This window comes from Pristis pectinata, chromosome 8 (genome assembly GCF_009764475.1).
Source record: "Pristis pectinata isolate sPriPec2 chromosome 8, sPriPec2.1.pri, whole genome shotgun sequence".
Classification (NCBI taxonomy): Eukaryota; Metazoa; Chordata; class Chondrichthyes; order Rhinopristiformes; family Pristidae; genus Pristis; species Pristis pectinata.
The window spans coordinates 31204801-31213560 of NC_067412.1; positions in this window are offsets into that span (position 1 = coordinate 31204801).

Here is an 8760-nt window from a genome sequence, read left to right on the forward strand (position 1 = left end):
TGGGTAAGAGATAGAAATGGGCAGTGCGGGGTTGGGGAACAAAGAGGTTGGAGGATGTGGAGGGGAGATCTCCTGATGTGTAACAGCCTGGGAGATGGTAGCCTGGTGTTCATGAGTGGGGTCATGGTCCAGAGATATCATCAGCTTTTCCAGGTAACAAATCAGATGGCAAAATTGGAAAACTGACACAAAATTATTGAAGGAGAATTCAAATGGGCTCACACTTTAAGAAGGGTCGACTTGAAACATTGAATATTCTTCCATTCCCACAGAAGTGGCCTGAGCTACTGTGTATTTCCAGCATTTTCTGTTTTAGTTTTAGGTTTCTAGATTCTGCAGGTTTTTTTTTGATTTTTGTTTTCACTGTTGTGAACGGGGTTTCTCATGCTGTTGAAACAGTTTACAGACTTTTCCACTGAACTACACACCTTTGAGATTTGCATGCAGTCTCATTGTTCTGACAATGCTAACTGATTAAGTGACTTCCTTCCCATTCATATCCTTCAATGCCCCTGGACTCAGAACATCTCTCTTCCTCTGTCATATCTCACCCTGGTCTAATTCACTGACTTTCTATGTTTTGCAGATCTATTTCTCAATTCCAAGGTTGCCTTTGCAGGCACATCAGTAATTGATACCATCTGCTGAGTATACCTCTGCTATCATCTTGTAATGCTTGTTTTCTTTATTGAATGGCAGTAAAATATACCTCCGGCCAACTGTTACTGTTTGTCACCCAAACAGTAAGTACTGAGAATCCCAAGAAGGCTCGTTATGTCTTTGAAAGTGAAGGGTTAGAAAATAGTTCAGTGACACTTGGTAAGTTGACACAGCTGGTATGAAGAATGTAGCAGAACATATATCCCTGTCCTATTAAAGGAGTCAGATTTGGGTTGTGCAATCGAACTAACAAGCTTGGCAGTGCAAATTAGAACAAACAAACAGTCCTCTTGAATATAACAAGGTCACAGGATTGTGGCAGTCTGTGAGATATATAGGAAAGACTTAATGGACCTGTTGGTTCCAGATGCATGCAGGATGGAAAGGAGATAGAAAGTTATAAGCTTATTCCTAAAGCAATTAATCAGTAAAGCAGATGTGATAGGTCTGTCAACACAGATGGAAATGTAGCTACTAATCACAGACATGTTGAGTACAATGTCTTTCAGAGGGATGTGGCATTGATTAAGTGGTTGAATCAAAGGGATGTTTTGTTATGATTGGATCCTGGGTTGGTCAATGTGTATGTTTTTCATTGGTCATAAAATGCTCATCTGTGATATGTAACCTTAGAATTGGATGACACAGGTCAGAATCAGAATCATGTTTATTATCACTGACATTTGTCATGAAATTTGTTGATTTGCAGCAGCAGTACAGTGCAAGACATACAAATTACTATAAGTTACAAAAATAAATAATAGTGCAAAAGTAGTGTTTTTGGGTTCATGGACCATTCAGAAATCTGATGGTGGAGCAGAAGAAGCTGTTGCTAAAACATTGAGTGTGGGTCTTCAGGCTCCTGTACCTCCTCCTTGATGGTAGTAACGAGAAGAGGGCATGTCCCAGATGGTGAGGCTCCTTAGTGATGGATGCTGCCTTCTTGAGGCACCGCCTCTTGAAGATGTCCTCGATGGTGTGGAGGGTTGTGCCTGTGATGGAGCTGGCTGAATCTACAACCCTCTGAAGCCTCCTTTGATCCTGCGCATTGGGGCCTCCATACCAGGTGGTGATGCAACCAGTCAGAATACCCTCCACCGTACAGCTGTCGAAATTTGCAAGAGTCTTTAGTGACATACCAAATCTCCTCAAACTCCTAATCAAGTATAGCCGCTGGCATGCCTTCTTCATGATTACATCAATGTGTTGGGCCCAGGATAGATCCTCTGAGATGTTGACACCTAGGAACTTGAAGCTGCTCACCCTTTCCACCACTGACCCCTCTATGAAGACTGGCGTGTGTTCTCCTGACTTCCCCTTCCTGAAGTCCACAGTCAATTCCTTAGTCTTGCTGATGTTTGGTGCGAGGTTGTTGTTGTGACACCACTCAACCAGCCGATCTATCTTACTCCTGTATGCCTCTTTGTCACCATCTGAGATTCTGCCAACAACAGTGCCGTTATTAGTGAATTTATAGATGGCATTTGAGCTGTGCCTAGTCACACAGTCATGTGTGTAGAAAAAGTAGAGCAGTGGGCTAAGCACACATCCTTGAGGTGAGCCCGTGTTGATTATCAGCAAAGATGAGATGTTATTACCGATCTGCACTGACTGTGATCATGTAATCATGCCAAAGGTAGAACAACCATTGCATGAGTTGTGATATTTAAGTCATTTACAAACTCTGTATCTGGGTGGTGTTTGGAAATTGAATCTACACAGTGCTATCTTTACCCTGACCATTTATTCATTGGATATTTCTTCTGCTGATTGGATGCAGATACTTAACTTTTAACTCTCATGTATCTGACAGTGTCAGGTTAAAATGTCTGTTCAAGATTTTCACTATATCCTCATAGAATACCAACTCTGTATTAGATGGCACTAGGAGATTCACAATGTCAAATATATCTCCAGTTCTATCATTAACAAAAATATCACCTTCTCAGGTATGGCTGAGTTTCCCCTGAGCAAATATAATTTGTCTTTAGGAACATTTCCAGCTGTTCCAGTCAGGGTGAATGGTTGAGTCTACTTACAACTTCTGAGCTGCTGACATATCTGCCATGTTTGCTGCCTGCCTTCAGCACTGCTTTACTCAAAAAGTTTTGTCCTCTAATTTCCTCACATGTAAATACTGTCCTGTTGCTCCCTCAGTCAACTATCCTTGTTGCTGGTGTAGTGTCTAAGGATTTCTTTATGTTACTGTGAGTGTCAGTGATTAGAAAGGGTAGAGCTATAACCAGAACATCCTTTATTGCAGGAAGTAAAACAATGTTACAGATTCATACCCACAAGATAGAGAAGTTTTAAAAAATACTCTACATATACATTACAATAGTGAAGGAAGAATAGAAGTTGGGAGAGGTAGGACTAATTAAGGGAGATATTAGAGTACCAGGGAGAAAGTGTGTCTTTGAGAGGTTACTTTATTGAATTTTCAGAATCTAGGCATCACTGGCAAGACCAGCATCATTGCCTGTCCCTTTGTTTAGGGACAGTATCAATATAGGTACTGACTCCATTTGGTTAGATTTGGGAAGTAAGAAGGGAATTAACATATTTGCTTTGGGCATTCTTGAGCTCACTAACTAATGAGAGAGAGGTAATGAGAGAGAGAGAGAGAGAGGTAATGAGTGAGAGAGAGAGAGGTAATGCGTGAGAGAGAGGTAATGTGTGTGAGAGAGAGAGCGGTAATGAGTGAGAGAGAGAGAGAACGAACATTGCCCTTTTTGATATATATTAATGACTTGGACATGGTTTTGTTGGGTTAAAATTCCAAGCTTCCAGATGACACAAATCTTGGCAGTGTGGTAAAGTGTGAGGATAATAGTAATTGATTAGTGCAAAAGGACATAGACAGGTTGGCTGAATGGGCAAACAAGTGGCAGATGATATTTAATACGGAGAACTGATAGGTGATACACTTTGGCAGAAAGGATAAGGAGAAATATAGCGCAGGATAATTCATTGAATGTGGAGGTTGATGAGGTGGAAGGCAAGAAGAAGAACCGCTGTTGTGGTTCTGGGAGAAGGGGAAGAGATTAAGGCAGAATAGTATTAAATAAGGGCCCTTCCAATCACAGTGAAGGGGAGTCCTTGACTGAGGAAATACACACTGGTGTGAAAGGTGGCATTGACAGAGCAGATGCATTGGAGGCAGGAACTGGGAGAATGGAATTCCTTACTGGAATTGGGAAAGCAGAAAACAGTGGGAGCCCATGGGTTTATGGTATATGTGATTGACAATCTATCCCAAAAATAATAACTTAGTTGGATCCATTTTCTTTATCTTGGCAAGCAAACTCTCACTTCGCTAGGATGAATAAAATAGGCAATGTACTGGAAAAGTCCATGATCTGAGAACAGTTTTACACAATTCAATTATCCTATCTGCAAAAAGGGAACAATGCATCGAAGGGACAATGCAACTTTAAGGCCAGCAGGTCTGTGATTAAACAAAGGATTGAACTCCAATTGGACCTTGATAAGGAAGTTACAAATAAAAGTTTTTATTTCCTTCCACAGAACCATGAGCATCAAAGGGCTCAGCATTTGCACACCCCCCAGGAATGATATTTCCCAGGAGTGACGTTTCTCAGTGAATACAAAATCCACAGAAATAAAAGACACACTTACTGACGTGCATTATTTTATTTTGTGGCATTAATTGGTTTCTTTTGCGCACATGCTATACACAAGAATTTTTGTTAGAGAAGTATTTTATACAGATTATCTTGCCGTTCAGCCATAAACTGACACCTGTAGATGACGCAAAGCTGCAATGCAGGTTTGTCAAAATAATACAATGCTGAATTCAGTGAATGGAAATGCTTACATTTTTTGATTTCTTCTGTATCCCAGACACAGAGGTGATTAACTGGAGGGAATCATTTCCTACGAAAACAAGTGTTGTGTTTATCTTTATATGCTGGTTGAAAATCCAAGAACTGCATTTTCTTTTTTATGAATTTTCAATCAATCCTTTGCATAGCTTAGAAAAAATATTAACAGCAGTTCATTGCAGTTGATGGTTCCTGCTAAAATATTGAATATATTAAAACGAAATATTAAAGGCCACAACTAGTTATTTTTTAACCAAAGTCCAAAAAGAGTAAAAGCCATTTTTTTCAACCCAATTAAAAAAATTAAAAATATTATCCATCAGAGATGCATCCATAGCTGCTCTTGACAAGGTTGAGCCTATGTTGGAGCATTTCAGTAATAAGGAGAGATTGGATAGGGTGGGTTTGCTTTCCCTGAAGAGGAGCAAACTGAGGGGTGACCTAATAGAGGTTGTTGTGACTGCTGAACCGAGCCAGGCAGAAGCTGTAGCTGGGAGATATAAAAGGTCTTTATTCAACACAGCAGATCTTCTGGAAAATCCAGTTTTCCTTTCCCAACACAATGATTTATAGTTTTTGAACACAATGACAACAATAAACAACTAACTACAATGACTATAATTACCTACTTTAACATTTTGAATGCAGACAGGTAACATTGCAGAATTACATATTTACAACGGGAGTACGTAAGATATCTTTATTAGTCACACGTACATTGAAACACATAGTGAAATATATCTTTTGCGTGGAGTGTTCTGGGGGCAGCCCGCAAGTGTCGCCACGCTTCCAGCGCCAACATAGCATGCCCACAACTTCCTAACCCGTACATCTTTGGAACGTGGGAAGAAACTGGAGCACCTGGAGGAAACCCATGCAGACATGGGAAGAACGTATAAAGTCCTTACAGACAGCGGCTGGAATTGAACTCGGGTCGCTGGCACTATAATAGCGTTACACTAGCTGCTACACTACCGTGCCTCCATCCCAACTAGCAGAACCTCTTTGAATATTCAAGTACCAGTGGCTGATTCAAAAGCTTCTGAACATGCTTGGCTGGTGGTGAGAGGAGCCCTCCCGGTCAGATCCTTCCTGCATGGATGGAACATCACCCCCAGCACGCGCTGCCCCCGGTAGGACTGCGCTGGGGACGAGACGGTCGCCCACCTCTTTGTGGAGTGTGGGTTTGCGAGGAGGGTGTGGTGAAAGATGCAAGGGTCCTTGTCACGTTTCATCCCCAGCAGCTGCATAACAGAGGATTCTCTCATCTACAGGCTGTTTCCGGGGACGCACACAGAGATGGACATCAACTGCTGCTGGAAGGTCATCAACTCGGTGAAAGACGCCCTTTGGTCTGCCCGAAAATTGTTGGTCTCCAGCACTGTGAGATGTCCGTAGGGGAATGCTGCCGACTGGCACATTCCAGGCTGCAGGAATACGTGCTGAGGGACGCACTGAATCTGGGTGCAGCCAACGCAAGGGCTCGGTGGGGAAGGCCGACAGTCTAGGGTTCTTCCGCCACAGGAGAGGGAGGGGCAGGGTCAGGTGAGGAAGCCCCTCAAATATTGTAAATATGGGATTGGGGTATCACCCCAGGGAGCCACACGAGTGGCATCGGTGCTGTGTTTTTTAGTAAAAAGGTAACACTAAGAATTGATCTGTACATAAATGTAAAGGTTTGCACTGTTTTTATTATTGTATATAGTTTCTTTTATTATGAATAAACTTTATTTTGTTAAAAAAAGCTTCTGAACATAAACTCCAGACACTCAAAATTTACCTCTTTTATTACAGTGTTGAGGGATGGCTCCCTGAATATACAAATAGCCAGAATATTATGTGACAAAACACACATGTCCTGAACTGTGCATTAAGTAGCAGAATACGTCTTCGACAATGTATTAATGCAGGAGATGGCCACTTAATGCCTTCCCTGATCTCATCATGAGTTTTCAATGAGCACCAATTAACATGAACATTCATCTATTGTCTTCCCCTGCATAGTTTCAATGATACAGAATCAGAATGTCCTACACCCAATGATTGGTTTCAATAGCCTTAATGTGTCAGTTGAAGTTAACTTGTGAACAGGTTTTATTTCCTGAAGACTGGTTCACATTTTAATTAATATCTGCTGTCCATAATTTCATAACTCCAGAAAAATCCATAACAGAGGTATTCAAAATTATGAGAGGGATAGAGTTGGTGGTAAGGATAGTTTTTTCATAGTGGGGGTGTCTAAAAGAAGAGGCCATAGATAAAAGGTGAGAGGTAGGAGGTTTGACGTATGGTGTTATGACTCTGACTAAGCTGACCCTACTGAACTACTGAAGTAGTACAGTGAAGGTGTTCCTACAGTAAAATTAGGCAAGGAGCTCTAGGATCTTGACCCTGTGGCAATATATGACCTGGCTGTAGTAGACCGTATCTCAAATAACGATGAGTCGGAGTACAGGAAGGAGACAGAGAGCCTAGTGACATGGTGTCATGACAACAACCTTTCCCTCAACGTCAGCAAAACAAAAGAGCTGGTCATTGACCTCAGAAAAGGGGGCGGTGTACATGCACCTGTCTACATCAATGGTGCTGAGGTCAAGAGGGTTGAGAGCTTCAAGTTCCTAGGAGTGAACGTCACCAATAGCCTATCCTGGTCCAACCACGTAGATGCCATGGCCAAGAAAGCTCACCAGTTGAAATTTTAAGAGTTGTCCAATCTGCCTAATTTTGCATTTAACAGAGTCAAGATGGGAGATCAATCAGCCCTCAGAAGGTGGACAAATAGGTACTAGTTTGTAAGAAGACTGCATGGAAGAATTTTAATAAAATTCTTATTTTGATCTCATTCTGTCTGTGTTTCCTGTGTCCTGGGAATCCAGCAAGTAAAAGGAGTCAAAAAGGCATTTACAACACAGCTCAAGGGCCAGGAACAATGGGAGTGTTCCCCACTCTGACCTAACATACTTACCTTTTACAGCTCCAATGCTGATACCCCTCTTAATCTCAACCCTTTCCAGCCCAGCTGCTTAAATGCCCCTGAAAAACACAATGATGCTGGAGGAACTCAGCAGGCCAGGCAGCATCCGTGGAGAATGGATCTCCATGGATACTGCTTGGTCTGCTGGGTTCCTCCAGCATCATTGTGTTTTACATCTAGATTCCAGCATCTGCAGTCCTTTATATGCCCCTGCTATATTTCTCTGCTCTATGCCCCCGCCCCATCACCCACTGGAACCCTCCGGTTACAACCTCTCTGTGCTATGGAAGTTTTCCTGCCACCACAGTGAGGTAGCTCACTCCTGACATCATATCTTCTGGTTATGATCTCTTCCTCCCTCCCAATATGCTCTCTGTCCTTTGGCTGTGCCTTTGTGCAACACGCTTTCTCGTCTACACCTCACCAGCTCATCAGTCTGGCTGGACATCACGTAGGGAATCTGCAGGGGAAGCATCCTGCAGTCAATGGGATCCATCAAGACCCACCAGATCTGCCAGCAGATGATTCTATAACTGGGTCATTGCCAGGAAGAGGTTGTAGCCCAGCCTTCTGCACACTTGAATGCTGACTCATGGAGTCTACCAGCACAGTGCTAACTTCCACAAATTTCCCAGCTCAGCCTTGGAAACTTGCCCGTGGAACCGGCACCAGGTTAATGGTACTGAAATGAGTAGAAGAACTAACTGCAGGAGAAAGGTAAGCAGAGCTTTATTTTTGGTTTCATTAAATTGTTAATATTTTTTAGTGATTTTCATGTGTGTGACTTTAGTTCTTTAATCTATTTTTTAAAGTAATTTTCAGTGTTTTAAAATTACTTTTAGTATTTCGATAGGGGTCAAACAACATTGAATGTTTATGAATGTCAGAGAGATTCTGATGAAAGGTCATCAGCTTGCATTAACTCCATGTCTCTCCCCACAGATTGTTGTGGACACAGCTTTGCACATCGCGGAAACCAGCCTCCCCTCCATGGACTCTGTCTGCACTTCTTGCTGCTTTGGTAAAGCAGCTAACATAAAGACCTCACCCACCCCGGACATTCTCTCTTCTCCCTCCTCCCATCCTTTCTCGCCTAGTATCGTCATCATTTTCTGTTTTATTCCTGATTTCCATTGACTGCAGCTGTTAGCTTCTGGATTCAATTAATGGTGACAGCTTTGATAACTGGTGAGTGTGGGGTCAGTCCTCACCCATTGCCAAAGCTGCTCTGCCTGTATCACTGACCACTAGCATCTGGAGAGGCCCTGAACCCACCAATGG